Below are 16,573 nucleotides of genomic sequence, written 5' to 3' on the forward strand. Positions count from 1 at the left end.
AGTCCGAACGGAAAGATTTAGGTGTTCCTTTTTCCCACGAGCCATTCGAGAGTGGAATCGTAGAGAAGTAGTATGAAAATGGTTCGATGACCCTCTGTTAGGCACTTAAGTGTGAATTACAGAGTAACCATGTAGATATAGATGTAGACCATTCCTCCCAGGACACCCTATGTCCTTACGATGAGGCCTCACATGGGATTGAAGAAAAAGGCTTATTAAATAAAAAAAATTATTTTACTGCGAAGTAAAGACCAAATTTTCGCACGAATGTAAGGTCGAAATATGCTGTTGGGCAACTTTCAATATAGTATTGCTCCATCTCGTGCCTTGTTACACACTTGGATCCTCCTCGGTGTGTTCAAGATGTTGCTGCTCAAGCTTTCCTCAGTTATCGACGGCTGCCTTGCTGAGGCCGTTCAGTGTCTGAGACTGGGGCAAGGCACTGCAACTGGTCACAAGCATGTTCATTTGCAGATACGACAGTCATTCCATTCGGTTGATACGTGTCTCCTTTAGGATGATATACACGAGGTATGGTCGGTGTGATTGTAAAAGGCGACTACAGGTGATGCAGCCAAGACCTTCGCCTGCGATCACTGCTACGCGCATTGCAGATGTGGTCTGCAAGTTGCGCGTTCTGCGGCTCCCCAGGAGACACTGCCTTGGCAGATCGTGACAGCAGCAGCACGACAGGCACGGCTCATCAACAAGCTGGATTGTGTCCAAAACACAACGGTCTTTCTTTAAAGAGGAACTCCAGCCTGCACCATGGAAACATTCGGTGCTGGCTTCGCCACGAGAGGCGCCAGCCTCGATACCAGTAGAGTGCGCATTCCCGACAACTGCGTTACAATCGGAGGCACAGCTTTGCCTCCGCGAATCCGTCCACCCCAAGCACCGAGCAGACATCATCCCGCCGGGTGTGTATTTATGACAGCACCCGGCCGCTCTCTGCCAGTTTCGTTCGCTGAGCCACTGCAAGCAGTGCCGAAGCAGAGCCGTCACTGGGATCTGCACCACGTGGTTTTGGGCAGCAGTTCAGTGTGGAGGATACTGGACTGCAGGTACTACGAGCAGCCAGCCACCGTCCAGGGAACTTCACCTCCTCCAGCCTGGGCCCTTCCGGACTCGTTGTTCCAAGAATGGTGTCCTTGTGTCTAACTCAATCAACTGTGCTGAGTAGTCGCCGTCACTTTACTATCGAAAGGATTTAGACTTTGTGGTAAGTCCTGAATAGAGGCCAGTGTTAATTGCAAATAAGACTTGTCACCCATATAGCAAACTAGTTTTGTGACTCCCATCATTGTGGTTCTTTCTGTGGGGCTTCTGATTTTTCAGGCGCTTTCATGCGTGGGCAGAGAATAAATAATTTTTATTATCAATCGTTAATTTTAGTTCAGTTCAATTGACACACCAAGTAAATGCTGAACATTTTTGTATTTTTGCATTTCTGAGTGGTATGAAAGTAAATGATAACTGACTTTGACATGGGACAGTCAATTAATCAGTGGACAGATCAGCAAGGGTGCACAGCAGTTTCAAGAATCCCGTCCCGATACTGGAATGTCCTCAAGTTATCATCAATAACGACGAGACGCGTCCGACATCTGTACATGATGGTAACTCAAAACATGACGTGCATGATACTAATTCAAAACATGGCTGATGACACTCGGCAACGGACTTGCCACAGTGGATACACCCGTCCCCGTGAGATCACCGAAGTTAAGCGCTGTTGGATGTGGCTGGCACTTTGATGTTTGACCATCCAGCCGCCATGCGCTGTTGCCATTTTTCGGGGTGCACTCAGCCTCGTGATGCCAGTTGAGGAGCTACTCGACCGAATAGTAGCGACTCCGGTCAAAGAAAACCATCATAACGACCGGGAGAGCGGTGTGTTGACCACACGCCCCTCCTAGCCGCATCCTCAACTGAGGATGACACGGCGGTCGATGGTCCCGATGGGCCACTTGTGGCCTGAAGACGGAGTGCTTTGATGACACTTCGTAGTTGAGCCCATACCTGAGGCGCGCATTGGATGATCACCAGGCGCTAAACAAATCCTGCACTTCTCTTTGAGGAGGACCTGATACCACTGACCCAAGTTGCACTCCACGTGTTTCCCTGCCCAACTTACACGCACGCCACGGTGCTGGTTGGTCTTTACTGTCTTACAGTGTGGTACTGTTGTTCACAAGGGATGCCTAGAGACCAGATTGATAGTGTGGAGAAGGCTGCCTACTGCTTGGCTTGCCTCGGCCTCCCCAGTTGCCTACGGAATAATAGCACACATGGTTCTTGCTTTCCCGTCCGGGTGCCTATGAGACAGCTGAAGGTGATGACCACAAGAAGTCATTGCGATGCTTCGACGATTTATGTGTCACTACAGGGGTTGAATGTTAGGATGACTTTCGTTGATGTGCACCAATTTAGCTGCAAATTCCAGTGCTGAGAGTCATTTTTGTGCACTTGGTCTACTTTTGAAATGACCCTTCGAGGTACTTCGATAGAGCAAATAGTGTGATCTCACTTATCAATACCACCCCATGGACGTCACAGCAACTGAATTGGAAGTTTCCGTTAGACTCCGATTGTGACCGCGCGGGACCTGGCGGAACCCAATGGCGTGCGCCCTCTGAGCCATGCTTCCAGTGGCTCTAGACTACGAGCACCCTCTGCTGCCACGATATAAGATGGCCGGCGGCAGCGTCGCATCCCACTCGCACTTGGAGTCTCTTCACTATGGTAACATTCTTCGTGCACAGTACAGTGAGCCTCATCCTCATTGACATTGTCTACATCTACATCTATATATATACTCCGCTAGCCACCAAGCGGTGTGTGGCGGAGGGCACAATTCGCGCCAAAGTCATGTTTCCCCCCCCCCCCCCCCCCCTCCCACTCGCGGAGCACGAGGGAAAAACGACTGTCTGAACGTCTCAGTACGAGCTCTAATTTCCCTTATCTTTGAATTGTGATCATTGCACGATTTGAAAGTTGGTGGTAATAGTATATGCTCTACATCCTCGGTGAAGGTCAGATTTCGGAATTTAGTGAGCAGCCCCTTCCGTTTAGCGCGCCGTCTGCCCGCAAGTGTGTCCCACTTCAAACTTTCTATGAGATTTGTAACGCTCTCGCGATGGCTAAATGTACCAGTCACGAATCTTGCCGCTCTTCTTTGGACCTTCTCAATCTCTTGAATCAGACCCAACTGGTAAGGGTCCCATACAGACGAACAGTATTCTAATACTGGACGAACTAACGTATTGTAAGCAATTTCCTTTGTTGAAGGACTACATCGCTTCAGGATTCTACCAATAAACCGCAATCTAGAGTTCGCCTTACCCGTTACTCGTGTAATCTGATCATTCCGTTTGAGATAATTTCGAATAGTCACACCCAGACACTTGACGGATGATACTGCTTCCAAAGACTGGGCATTTAGTTTGTACTCGTACATTAATGGGGATGATCGCCTTGTTATACGCACTAGGTTACACTTACTAATATTGAATCATTACAGCACGCATTTATTATCTGCAAATCCTTATTGATTTGTTCACAACTTTCGTGTGATACTACTTTCCTGTAGACTACAGCATCATCGGCAAACAGTCTAATGCCGCTGTAAATACTATCAACCAGATCATTTATGTAAATCGTAAAAAGCAGCCGACCTATTACGCTGCGCTGGGGTACACCGGAAGTTAAGCCTGTTTCTGTTGAAGTCACCCCGTTCAGGACGACATACTGCTCCCTGTTTGTTAGAAAACTTTCTATCCAGCCGCATATGTCATCGGATAGACCGTAAGCGCGTTTTTTGGAGCAAGCGACAATGCGCCTTTAGAAAGTCGAGAAATATGGCATCAACCTGGGAGCCGGTATCTACAGCCTGTTGTATATCATGCACAAAGAGGGTCAGCTGCGTCTCGCAACACCGCTGTTTCCTAAAACGTGCTGGTTTCTGCAGATGAGCTTCTCAGATTCTAGAAAGTATGTCTGAACACAAAATATGTTCCGTGATTCTACAACAAATCGATGTCAGTGAAATTGGCCGGTAATTATGTGCATCCGATTTTCTACGCTTTTTATAGATTGCTACGACCTGGGCATTCTTTGAGCCCGGGGAACTTTCCGCTGTCCCAATGATCTCTGATAGATGATGGATAAGAATGGTGCTATATTAGTAGCATAGTCAACATACACTCCTGGAAATGGAAAAAAGAACACATTGACACCGGTGTGTCAGACCCACCATACTTGCTCCGGACACTGCGAGAGGGCTGTACAAGCAATGATCACACGCACGGCACAGCGGACACACCAGGAACCGCGATGTTGGCCGTCGAATGGCGCTACCTGCGCAGCATTTGTGCACCGCCGCCGTAAGTGTCAGCCAGTTTGCCGTGGCATACGGAGCTCCATCGCAGTCTTTAACACTGGTAGCATGCCGCGACAGCATGGACGTGAACCGTATGTGCAGTTGACGGACTTTAAGCGAGGCCGTATAGTGGGCATGCGGGAGGCCGGGTGGACGTACCGCCGAATTGCTCAACACGTGGGGCGTGAGGTCTCCACAGTACATCGATGTTGTCGCCATTGGTCGGCGGAAGGTGCACGTGCCCGTCGACCTGGGACCGGACCGCAGCGACGCACGGATGCACGCCAAGACCGTAGGATCCTACGCAGTGCCGTAGGGGACCGCACCGCCACTTCCCAGCAAATTAGGGACACTGTTGCTCCTGGGGTATCGGCGAGGACCATTCGCAACCGTCTCCATGAAGCTGGGCTACGGTCCCGCACATCTTGCAGCCCGCCTCCAGTGGTGTCGCGACAGGCGTGAATGGAGGGACGAATGGAGACGTGTCGTCTTCAGCGATGAGAGTCGCTTCTGCCTTGGTGCCAATGATGGTCGTATGCGTGTTTGGCGCCGTGCAGGTGAGCGCCACAATCAGGACTGCATACGACCGAGGCACACAGGGCCAACACCCGGCATCATGGTGTGGGGAGCGATCTCCTACACTGGCCGTACACCTCTGGTGATCGTCGAGGGGACACTGAATAGTGCACGGTACATCCAAACCGTCATCGAAACCATCGTTCTACCATTCCTAGACCGGCAAGGGAACTTGCTGTCCCAACAGGACAATGCACGTCCGCATGTATCCCGTGCCACCCAACGTGCTCTAGAAGGTGTAAGTGAACTACCCTGGCCAGCAAGATCTCCGGATCTGTCCCCCAATTGAGCATGTTTGGGACTGGATGAAGCGTCGTCTCACGCGGTCTGCACGTCCAGCACGAACGCTGGTCCAACTGAGGCGCCAGGTGGAAATGGCATGGCAAGCCGTTCCACAGGACTACATCCAGCATCTCTACGATCGTCTCCATGGGAGAATAGCAGCCTGCATTGCTGCGAAAGGTGGATATACACTGTACTAGTGCCGACATTGTGCATGCTCTGTTGACTGTGTCTATGTGCCTGTGGTTCTGTCAGTGTGATCATTTGATGTATCTGACCCCAGGAATGTGTCATCAAAGTTTCCCCTTCCTGAGACAATGAATTCACGGTATTCTTATTTCAATTTCCAGGAGTGTATAATCTTACGGGGATACCGTCTGGGCCACATGACTTCCTGGCGTCTAAGGATCTTAACTGTTTTACAATTCCAGATACACCAGACACTATGTCAGTCATCCTTGCGTGTGTTCGATAATTGAAAGGGGGAATGGTGCTGCAGTCCTCTACCGTAAACGAGTTTGTGAAATTTAGGTTTAGAATTTCGGCCTTCTGTTTATCATCATCAGTTACATTACCTGTACTGTCAGCAAAAGAAGGTAGACTCTATTCCTTGTTGCATTATATGTAATGAATTTTTGTACGTTTGAAGAAATTTAAAGCGTTCCTTACGATGAAAACTACCATAATACTCTGCACCACAACTCTCCTTAGCACTGTGTACGAAGTGGTGCTCAACAAACAGGACACACAAAAAACAGTTCCCGTCACGTTCAGAGACGCAGTGTGCTCATGTAAACATAAGTTTAATTTCACCTCGATTACACGATGTAACGATTTCCTCTGGTTCAAGTACTGTTGCACAGGTTTCCGTTTGAAAGACTAACAACGCAAGTCGCGGAGGAGGTGCAAAACTTTTCTGATTAGTTCATATTTTAATAAAAGGCAGCAGGACAAGTGTTTATGAAGAATAACTTCGATCTTGGGGTGGAAGAGGACGATGGAATAAAGGCGCAGTAGCTTGTAAGGGATGCTAAATGACTTGGTTTAGAGCATACTCAAACGTGAAAGAAGCATATTCACAATAAAATTGTTGTTATGCTGCAATTTTACTGGGACACGGAGAAAATTTTTCGGCATTGTCACTGAGACACCATTGGTATCAAAGCAATTTCGAACCGTAACATAAGGTAAGTGGAAGGCTGAAGATGTTGAAGTGGCCAAATCTCGTATAGCAAGAAGGAAGAACCACAGAGGACGACTTTTAAAGAGTGAAATCGATCATATTTGGATATTTGGTGGAATACAAACAGAGATATTGGCAAAGTTTACCCAGGCTATGGTAAAAAGGGAATTGATCCCATAGCGTACACATCACATGGGCTTTCACATGACGACAACAGACGACGAGTAAGGTAAGTCGTCTCCTTTGTAATTACAAGTATTTTTGTAACGCTCTTCTTTTGTCGTTGCTCTACTGATCACAGTAAATATACTCACAACGCCCGCCACCAGAGTCGCATGATCTATTTAGGATCGCACGTTCGATGCGTATCGTTTGGACCACGCGACTGTGATAGGCAATCTTCCTTGGAAATTATCGGCACTTCGAACAAAGATTTTGTTATCTGTTTCAGTCTCGTTCCTGCAGTAACTAGAAGAAGCGTATTATACACTATCTTATCAGATGTATTCGGACACCCCAATACAGTGCGGGATTGACCACTAAATATCTAACCAGTACCAACTTAGGCAGGGCGTTCTGTAGAGAGGCGCAAACACCGAGTTGGGCCGGTGAGGAGAGTCTGCTGACTTTGAACTGACTTCACTAGAGCAACAAATCCAGCAGGGACATTTCAAACCATCTACAGATGGCCAAGGTAGGTGGTGTGATTGTAAAGCGGAATCGTGAAGGAACAACTACAGCTAAATCAAGACCAAGTAGACCTCATGAGCTGACCAAAGGGACCGTCAAGATTCGCGGAAGGTGGTTGCTAAAAATCACACGAAATGAACTGGAGGAATCGCTCATGAATTGCTAAGCGCTACCAGTAGTCCGGCTAGAGTAATGATTGTGCGTAGAGAGTTAAAGAAAAGGGGTGCAGTGGACGAGCAGCTATTTATAAGCAGCATTTATGTAGTCAGTACTGAGCGACTCCTGACATCCGTAAAGAGCAGAGCCATTGGACAGCGGATGACTGATATGGAGAGATGAATCATACTGTAGCTTGCGTCAATCCGATGGAACGGTCTGTGTTTGGTGAATGCCTGGAGTACGTTCCTGCCCTCAAAATGATAATGTGGTACTGTGGTATCGGGGTGTTTTTCATAGTTAGGGCGATGTTTCCTTACTGGTCTTCGTAAATGAGTAAGGGTATGAACATACACTCCTGGAAATTGAAATAAGAACACCGTGAATTCATTGTCCCAGGAAGGGGAAACTTTATTGACACATTCCTGGGGTCAGATACATCACATGATCACACTGACAGAACCACAGGCACATAGACACAGGCAACAGAGCATGCACAATGTCGGCACTAGTACAGTGTATATCCACCTTTCGCAGCAATGCAGGCTGCTATTCTCCCATGGAGACGATCGTAGAGATGATGGATGTAGTCCTGTGGAACGGCTTGCCTTGCCATTTCCACCTGGCGCCTCAGTTGGACCAGCGTTCGTGCTGGACGTGCAGACCGCGTGAGACGACGCTTCATCCAGTCCCAAACATGCTCAATGGGGGACAGATCCGGAGATCTTGCTGGCCAGGGTAGTTGACTTACACCTTCTAGAGCACGTTGGGTGGCACGGGATACATGCGGACGTGCATTGTCCTGTTGGGACAGCAAGTTCCCTTGCCGGTATGGGAATGGTAGAACGATGGGTTCGATGACGGTTTGGATGTACCATGCACTATTCAGTGTCCCCTAGACGATCACCAGAGGTGTACGGCCAGTGTAGGAGATCGCTCCCCACACCATGGTGCCGGGTGTTGGCCCTGTGTGCCTCGGTCGTATGCAGTCCTGATTGTGGCGCTCACCTGCACGGCGCCAAACACGCATACGACCATCATTGGCACCAAAGCAGAAGCGACTCTCATCGCTGAAGACGACACGTCTCCATTCGTCCCTCCATTCACGCCTGTCGCGACACCACTGGAGGCGGGCTGCACGATGTTGTGGCGTGAGCGGAAGACGGCCTAACGGTGTGCGGGACCGTAGCCCAGCTTCATGGAGACGGTTGCGAATGGTCCTCGCCGATACCCCAGGAGCAACAGTGTCCCTAATTTGCTGGGAAGTGGCGGTGCGGTCCCCTACGGCACTGCGTAGGATCCTACGGTCTTGGCGTGCATCTGTGCGTCGCTGCGGTCCGGTCCCAGGTCGACGGGCACGTGCACCTTCCGCCGACCACTGGCGACAACATCGATGTACTGTGGAGACCTCACGCCCCACGTGTTGAGCAATTCGGCACTACGTCCACCCGGCCTCCCGCATGCCCACTATACGCCCTCGCTCAAAGTCCGTCAACTGCACATACGGTTCACGTCCACGCTGTCGCGGCATGCTACCAGTGTTAAAGACTGCGATGGAGCTCCGTATGCCGCGGCAAACTGGCTGACACTGACGGCGGCGTTACACAAATGCTGCGCAGCTAGCGCCATTCGACGGCGAACACCGCGTTTCCTGGTGTGTCCGCTGTGCCGTGCGTGTGATCATTGCTTGTACAGCCCTCTCGCAGTGTCCGGAGCAAGTATGGTGGGTCTGACACACCGGTGTCAATGTGTTCTTTTTTCCATTTCCAGGAGTGTATTTACAGCATTTTGTACTGCTTATAGTAGAGGCCTTGCTGTGCTGGTACTACTAACGGCTGAAAGCAAGAGGAAACTAAAGCCGTAATTTTTTCCGAGGGCATGCAGCTTTACTGTATGATTAAATGATGACGGTGTCCTCTTGGGTAAAATATTCCGGAGGTATAATAGTCCTCCATTCGGATCATCGGGCGGGGACTACTCAGGAAGACGTTGTTATCAGGAGAAAGAAAACTGGCGTTCTACGGATCGGACTCTATTTCAAATTATGAAGCTGGCAGGGGTGAAATACAGGGAGCGAAAGGGTATTTTCAATTTGTACACAAACCAGATGGCAGTTATATGAGTCGAGGGGCATGAAAGGGAAGCAGTGGTTGAGAAGGGAGTGAGACAGGGTTGTAGCCTATCCCTGTTGTTATTCAATCTGTATATTGAGCAAGCAGTAAAGGAAACAAAAAATTCGGAGCAGGTATTAAAATCCATGGAGAAGAAATAAAAACTTTAAGGTCCGCCGATGACATTGTAATTCTGTCAGAGACAGCAAAGGACTTGGAAGAGAAGTTGAACGGAATGGATATAAGATGAACATCAACAAAAGCAAAACGAGGATAATGGAATGTAGTCAAATTAAGTCGGGTGATGCTGAGGGAATTAGATTAAGAAATGAGACACTTAAAGTAGTAAAGGAGTTTTGCTTCACAGGCCTGCACAGAAGTACGATCTGAATCCAATGGAACGCATTTGGGATAGGTTAGAACATCGACTTCGATCCGGACCCCGTTGTCCAACATCACTACCTTCTCTGGTTACGGCTCTTGAGGAAGAATGAGCTCCAGTTCCTCTACACGCATTCAATTCAATTGTCCCCAGCAAAGTTCATTTAGTTATGAAAACGAAGGTCGGGCACATTCTTTATTAATATTATAATATATAATTCTAATTTCATCCTATATTAATGTCTAGCAGTAGGTGTCCGGATGCTTTTGATTATATACTTAGTTGTGTGCTGTTAAGAGAAATTATCACTGGTTATGACCTTCAATTGCAAACCACAAATCAGCAAGTAAGGATTCGCAAAATTATGTAATTTAATTTATTATGCTTCCAGCCATTTTATTATTAACTCTGTTTTCTTGGATTGTTACTGGAAGATTTTCTTGACTGGTGTATGAATTGGATGAAAAAAAGTCAACCGTCTTCACTACAGACATGTACATCACATAAATACACAACTTTAATCATAAATATATCTAATGACAAGTATAAAAGTACATTACATATTGTTCAAAACATACGAAACAGTCTGCACGCTATAGAAAAAATATTCCTGTTGAAAGAAAAGAATTGTTAAACGTACAATAAACTACAAAATGACGTAACTTCAATTATTTAATTTTTTAGTAGTCTGCATTGCCAAGAAACTTTGTAAACACTATATTTTGTTCATGTAGAACATTAGAACATTGGAATTTTTTAAATACGTTTTACACAGCGTCGTGAAAATGATATGATTTTACGACATCTCTTATCTCATTAGAGACGTATTAATATTTTTACCGGCATATTCTGCACATACATATATTTAACCGAATCACTGTAACCATAGTAGTAACTGAGACAATAAGTCGTACGATTTGTATGAAGATTACAATTCTTGGTTAAAAAAAAAACGTAGTGACCAGAAACCTTTTGTTATCAGGTCTACAGCTAGTCCATAAATGATAGAAAAAGTGTGGCAGCATCCAAACGAGATGTTCACAATAACCTGGAATTCAAAACTGAACACGAATCATCCTTCAGCTACTATTGCCATTACATTATTGCGTGGCATTTCACAAAATAATTTAACAAGGCACATTTATAGCCGCTAATACACTTTTTTGTTTATACGTCACGCTATACAACCCATGCAGCGACTGAAGCATTTCTGTAATTACTCAAAGTCCGTTTTTCAAAATCAGTTGTTACGGCGGTATTGAAAATTTTGCGATTGCGCTCATCAGTAATGCAGTGATACTGTGTCCGAGTGAGAGGACTCCTGTGCCATGTTCAAAGGAATACTTTGACGTGTCACGTAGGTGGGGTGTAGTCGGACTGGCCTTTGTAACAGCTGGGTGCAGGACAGACAGCGCATATGATTTCGGCGCTGTGAAGGTGGATTCATCGTGAGTGCCTGACACATAGGGCACTTCATCTCCTACTTACCACTAGCGCACCTGTGAGGTGGCACTCTATTGGGAGCTAAGTCAGTTCGAGTCCTAGTGGTAGATGAAATTTTCACTGCCAGTATTTGGGCGACAAAGGGAGAACAGATGATGGCGTTAAGTTCGTGATCATCAGTTTACGTCGATGTACTAGATTAAATTCCAAATTCTGCACAATGTCTCATGAAATGAGAGCAAAAGACACCGTTGGCGCTATTCGAGAGAAGTAGGTTATGTGCCGAAATGGGGTTTCATCGTTTTCCATCTCTCATCATCATCAATGTCGTAATATTACACTATACACGCATTCATTACATTCACCTACACTCTAAAATACACATGTGACACGCCTCAAACGTATGCGCAAGGAAAGGGACCGAAGTGCGCGTAGGAAGAACATATCCTACAGTCGGCTGAACCGAGGCCCACGAGAGAAATAGCACGCGACACTGCAGGTCTTACGAGTGCCAGCGACCGTCTCGGCTTCAGACTAGTTTAATAATTCTTGACTGCGTGTTTAAAACCATGCAAGTTCTCAACAGCACACGACAAAATTAAGACCTTTCTTGGGCACCTTTTCAATTAAATATTGATTTACCGTGATCCCTGCGCTAAGCTGAGCGTTTGCCAAGTGTGGCGGAGAAGCCGACTAGTGTGACATCTCAAGTTCGTTGAAGGGACCGTATATCTCGCTGGCCCGGGCTGAAGCCACCCCGTGGGACATCGCAGCCAAGAATGCCACACTAAATTTACATTTTACATCTCCTAGTTCGTACAGCCACTGTGATTGTCCCGCGTCACAGAGGATATATCGTGAGCAGAGCAGTTAAATACAGCTGCAGCCAAATTCAGCTGCCATGGGGAATGAGGTGTGATTCACGAGGTTTGCCATCGACTGCGGCGGATTGTAACAGCGTGTAGGATGGTTTAAGTACAGCAATACATTCACCACTTCAATGCTACACAGCTGTGAGCATCCGTGCTGTTTAGAACAATCTCCTCGTTGTGGAGGCAGAAAAAAACATCCCACACGTATACGTCTGCTCATCGCACGTCACAAGACACAGAGATTAGAACGGGAGAAGGGACGCTGCCATTGAACACTAAGAAATAGGTTGCCCAAGCTGGTGAGTCACTGTATATGTTGACACAACCAATAGCTAGGTAGGCGTACTTCGAAACTTACTAGAAGCGATGCGTCCGATCTGCTAACACGATGCCGTACACGTTCTGACGAGAAGAATAAGGGAGATTTCTCATTGACTTGAACGGTAGGCGAGCGCGAGCAAACAGCACACAGCATTCACGGGTGCTCGCTTGTGCTCTGCTAGTTGTCGGTCTCTTAGTTAACCATCAAAGGAAGTTAGCGTGTTGTCCACTTGCGCTCTCTCAGCACAGACAGCACTCATGTAATGCCTTACGCGCAGGCTACCTCTGATGCTGAACGTGGGCTGGGTGAGCTGTGGAGTGGTCATAAGAGAATGTGTTGTTGATAGTGGAAGAATGTAGGCGCAATAGGTGTTTGTGGGAGCTAAGAGATGCAAAACACAAATTGACGAAAAAAAAAGTTTTTGGTAGAAGATCGCCAAAGCTTCAAAAGTCCAACTGCGGACATGAGAAGAACGATACATTAATTGTTTGATTCTATCCGACTTTAATGTTCCTTTCAGTGAAACTGAACAGCACAATACGTTTTCTTGGAATAAAAAATACGAGTGTGTACCTGTTATGCTGGTTAATGTAGAACAGAAAACATACGAAAGATCGGATTGTTCTCTTGGCTATAACTGCGTTACAAATGTATCATTGTTATTTTAGGATATTGAACTGTGTGTTTTTCAAAGTTCGATTCTACATCTACATCCATACTCCGCAAGCCACCTGACGGTGTGTGGCGGAGGGTACATTGAGTACCTCTATCGGTTCTCCCTTCTATTCCAGTCTCGTATTGTTCGTGGAAAGAAGGATTGTCGGTACGCCTCTGTGTGGCTCTAATCTCTCTGATTTTATCCTCATGGTCTCTTCGCGAGATATACGTAGGAGGGAGCAATATACTGAGTGACTCCTCGGTGAAGGTATGTTCTCGAAAGTTCAACAAAAGCCCGTATCGAGCTACTGAGCGTCTCTCCTGCAGAGTCTTCCACTGGAGTTTTTCTATCATGTCTGTAACGTTTTCGCGATTACTAAATGATTCTGTAACGAAGCGCGCTGCTCTCCGTTGGATCTTGTGTATCTCTTCCCACGATCAACTTTATATGATCATTCCATTTTAAATCAATCTTAATGCGTACTCCCAGATAATTTATGGAATTAACTGAATCCAGTTGCTGATCTGCTATATTGTAGCTAAATGAGAAAGGATGTTTCTTTCTATGTATTTGCAGCACATTATACTAGTCTACATTGAGATTCAATTGCCATTCCCTGCACCATGCGTCAATTCGCTCCAAATCCTCCTGTATTTCAGTACAATTTTCCATTGTTACAGCCTCTCGGTGTACCACAGCATCATCCGCAAAAAGCCTCAGTGAACTTCTGATGTCATCCACAAGGTCATTTATGTATATTGTGAATAGCAACGGTCCTACGACACTCCCCTGCGGCACACCTGAAATCACTCTTACTTCAGAAGACTTCTTTCCATTGAGAACGACATGGTGCGTTCTGTTATCTAGGAACTCTTCAATCCAATCACACAATTGATCTGATAGTCCATATGCTCTTACTTTGTTCATTAAACGACCGTGGGGAACTGTATCAAACGCCTTGCGGAAGTCAAGAAACGCGGCATCTACCTGGGAACCCGTGTCTCTGGCCCTCTGAGTCTCGTGGACGAATAGCGCGAGCTGGGTTGCACACGATCGTCTTTTTCGAAACCCATGCTGATTCCTACAGAGTAGATTTCTAGTCTCCAGAAAAGTCATTATACTCGAACACAGTACGTGTCCCAAAACTTCTACAACTGATCGACGTTAGAGATATAGATCTATAGTTCTGCACATCTGTTCGACGTCCCTTCTTGAAAACAGGGATGACCTGTGCCCTTTTCCAATCCTTTGGAACGCTACGCTCTCGGAGAGACCTACGGTACACCGCTGCAAGAAGGGGGCAAGTTCCATCGCGTACTCTGTGTAAAATCGAACTGGTATCCCACCTGGTCCAGCGGCCTTTCCTCTTTTGAGCGATTTTAATTCCTCTGTCTCTGAATGTCGCTTGCAGCGTTAATTTAAATTCCCGCCACGCACCCTCGTTTGTTTACTAGCGATTCCAAGGGGGCGCTGTGTGCTCTGCGGTTCCCGGTTGCACGCACAGCGGGGGGTGAACGGGAAGGAGAGAGTGGCGAGTGGTCGCAAGCAGTGCAACGGTTCTCGACCTCGATGACTAGTGTGGACGTGGCCTCGGCAAGGTTACTGGCTTCGAGTCTGAGTAGAGGTGTCTGTTTCAAGACGTTATGGAAATTCTATCAGTTCTGTTTCCTCTATCTTGCCGGTGTGGAAGCAAGGCTGTGTCCCGGTACCGGGAGCCATTCGTCGGAGTGTGCATCAATCATAGTAAGACCAATCATACACCTCTGTTCAGCGGTGGTTGACATTGACATTCCGCTAAAACGGTGATTCGGCAACCCTGCCATATTGTCGAAGTTATTCGTCGTGACTACTGTTGACTGTTCCTATCAGACGCTTTAGTATTCTCTTCCGTTTCTTCCTCTGTGTGCTGTTGGGTTCATTTCAGTGTTAATATTCAGCCCCGCACGTCCAGCAACCAAGATAAATGTGACTTAAATTTGCATTTGTGTAACTTGTTTATCCAGTTTTCTGCGATATTTTAGGTAATTAGCTAAATAACTATTTCATACTTTAATTTATGTAAAACTTGTTCCACTCGTGAAATGCGCTTCAATTAGTTAGTATTTGGTGGAGGTCAATCGTACCCTTTCTTGCCTGCCTCAGCTTTAGGGAGAGGCTTAATTCCTCAAGCTACCTTTAGGCAAGCGCTGGTCCATTAGGATCCCAGTGCTCTTATATACAGTTTATACAGTTTTAGAGAGTAATTTATTGTGGTCGAGCTTATCAAGTTGGTTTTACACGGCCAATGTGATCCCAATGTGATGTTTTTTAAGAGCAATTTGTCACCCCTTTTATATGCTAAATTATTCAGGGTGAAACAGAGCTGTGTTAGAAGCCTGTTTATATATGTTTATGATATCTTTAAATCTATTGTGCTGTTTCCATGATTTAATGTATATGCTCCTTTTAATGGGTGCTAGATTTATCCTGTCTTATTTAGTGTTTAAGTAAGCCCACTGAAATATCACTCTCAAGTTAAACTAACTGATTCGGCTTTCTGAATTAGCCTAGTTCTTCCTGTTCTATGATTTATCTCGTAGAAAGTTGTTTCATTGCTATAATGTATACTAGTCAAACCTGAACCAAGTTTCCAGAATGAGATTTTCACTCTGCAGCGGAGTGTGCGCTGATATGAAACTTCCTGGCAGATTAAAACTGTGTGCCCGACCGAGACTCGAACTCGGGACCTTTGCCTTTCGCGGGCAAGTGCTCTACCATCTGAGCTACCGAAGCACGACACATGCCCGGTACTCACAGCTTTACTTCTGCCAGTACCTCGTCTCCTACCTTCCAAACTTTACAGAAGCTCTCCTGCGAACCATGCAGAACTAACACTCCTGAAAGAAAGGATACTGCGGAGACATGGCTTAGCCACAGCCTGGGGGATGTTTCCAGAATGAGATTTTCACTCTGCAGCGGAGTGTGCGCTGATATGAAACTTCCTGGCAGATTAAAACTGTGTGCCCGACCGAGACTCGAACTTGGGACCTTTGCCTTTCGCGGGCAAGTGCTCTACCATCTGAGCTACCGAAGCACGACACACGCCCGGTCGTGTCGTGCTTCGGTAGCTCAGATGGTAGAGCACTTGCCCGCGAAAGGCAAAGGTCCCGAGTTCGAGTCTCGGTCGGGCACACAGTTTTAATCTGCCAGGAAGTTTCTGAACCAAGTTGTTCTCCAGTTAAACTGTTTATTCCCTAATTCCGTGGAATTTAAATTTTCTAAATTTGCAAGCCTTAATTTGTTTTCTGTAAAGTGTTGTCAGAATAGCTGTGATCTACCTAATCAATTGCAACACGTAATTGTTGGCGTTTTAACTGGTTGTGTCGCAATAAACGCAGACTTAAAGTGAAGCTTGTGGGTGATTCATATTGCCCGGTTCCTCATCTTCAGTAATGCTAGAATTAAAATTTTATTAAAGCTTGTGTTAAGATTTTTCGGTGAGTTACCGGGTGAAAAGAAAAGGAGGTGCTTCAGATAC

The 16,573-nt window shown here is 46.5% G+C and overlaps 1 protein-coding gene across 1 annotated transcript in view; it reads right to left on the reverse strand.

Moving 5' to 3' along the window:
* The window catches only part of LOC126267877 (Down syndrome cell adhesion molecule-like protein Dscam2), a 1,296,028-nt gene that overhangs the window by 261,253 nt on the left and 1,018,202 nt on the right, over positions 1 to 16,573 (reverse strand). The gene's annotated exons all lie outside the window — the stretch shown is intronic.

This window comes from Schistocerca gregaria, chromosome 4 (assembly GCF_023897955.1).
Source record: "Schistocerca gregaria isolate iqSchGreg1 chromosome 4, iqSchGreg1.2, whole genome shotgun sequence".
Taxonomy (NCBI): Eukaryota; Metazoa; Arthropoda; class Insecta; order Orthoptera; family Acrididae; genus Schistocerca; species Schistocerca gregaria.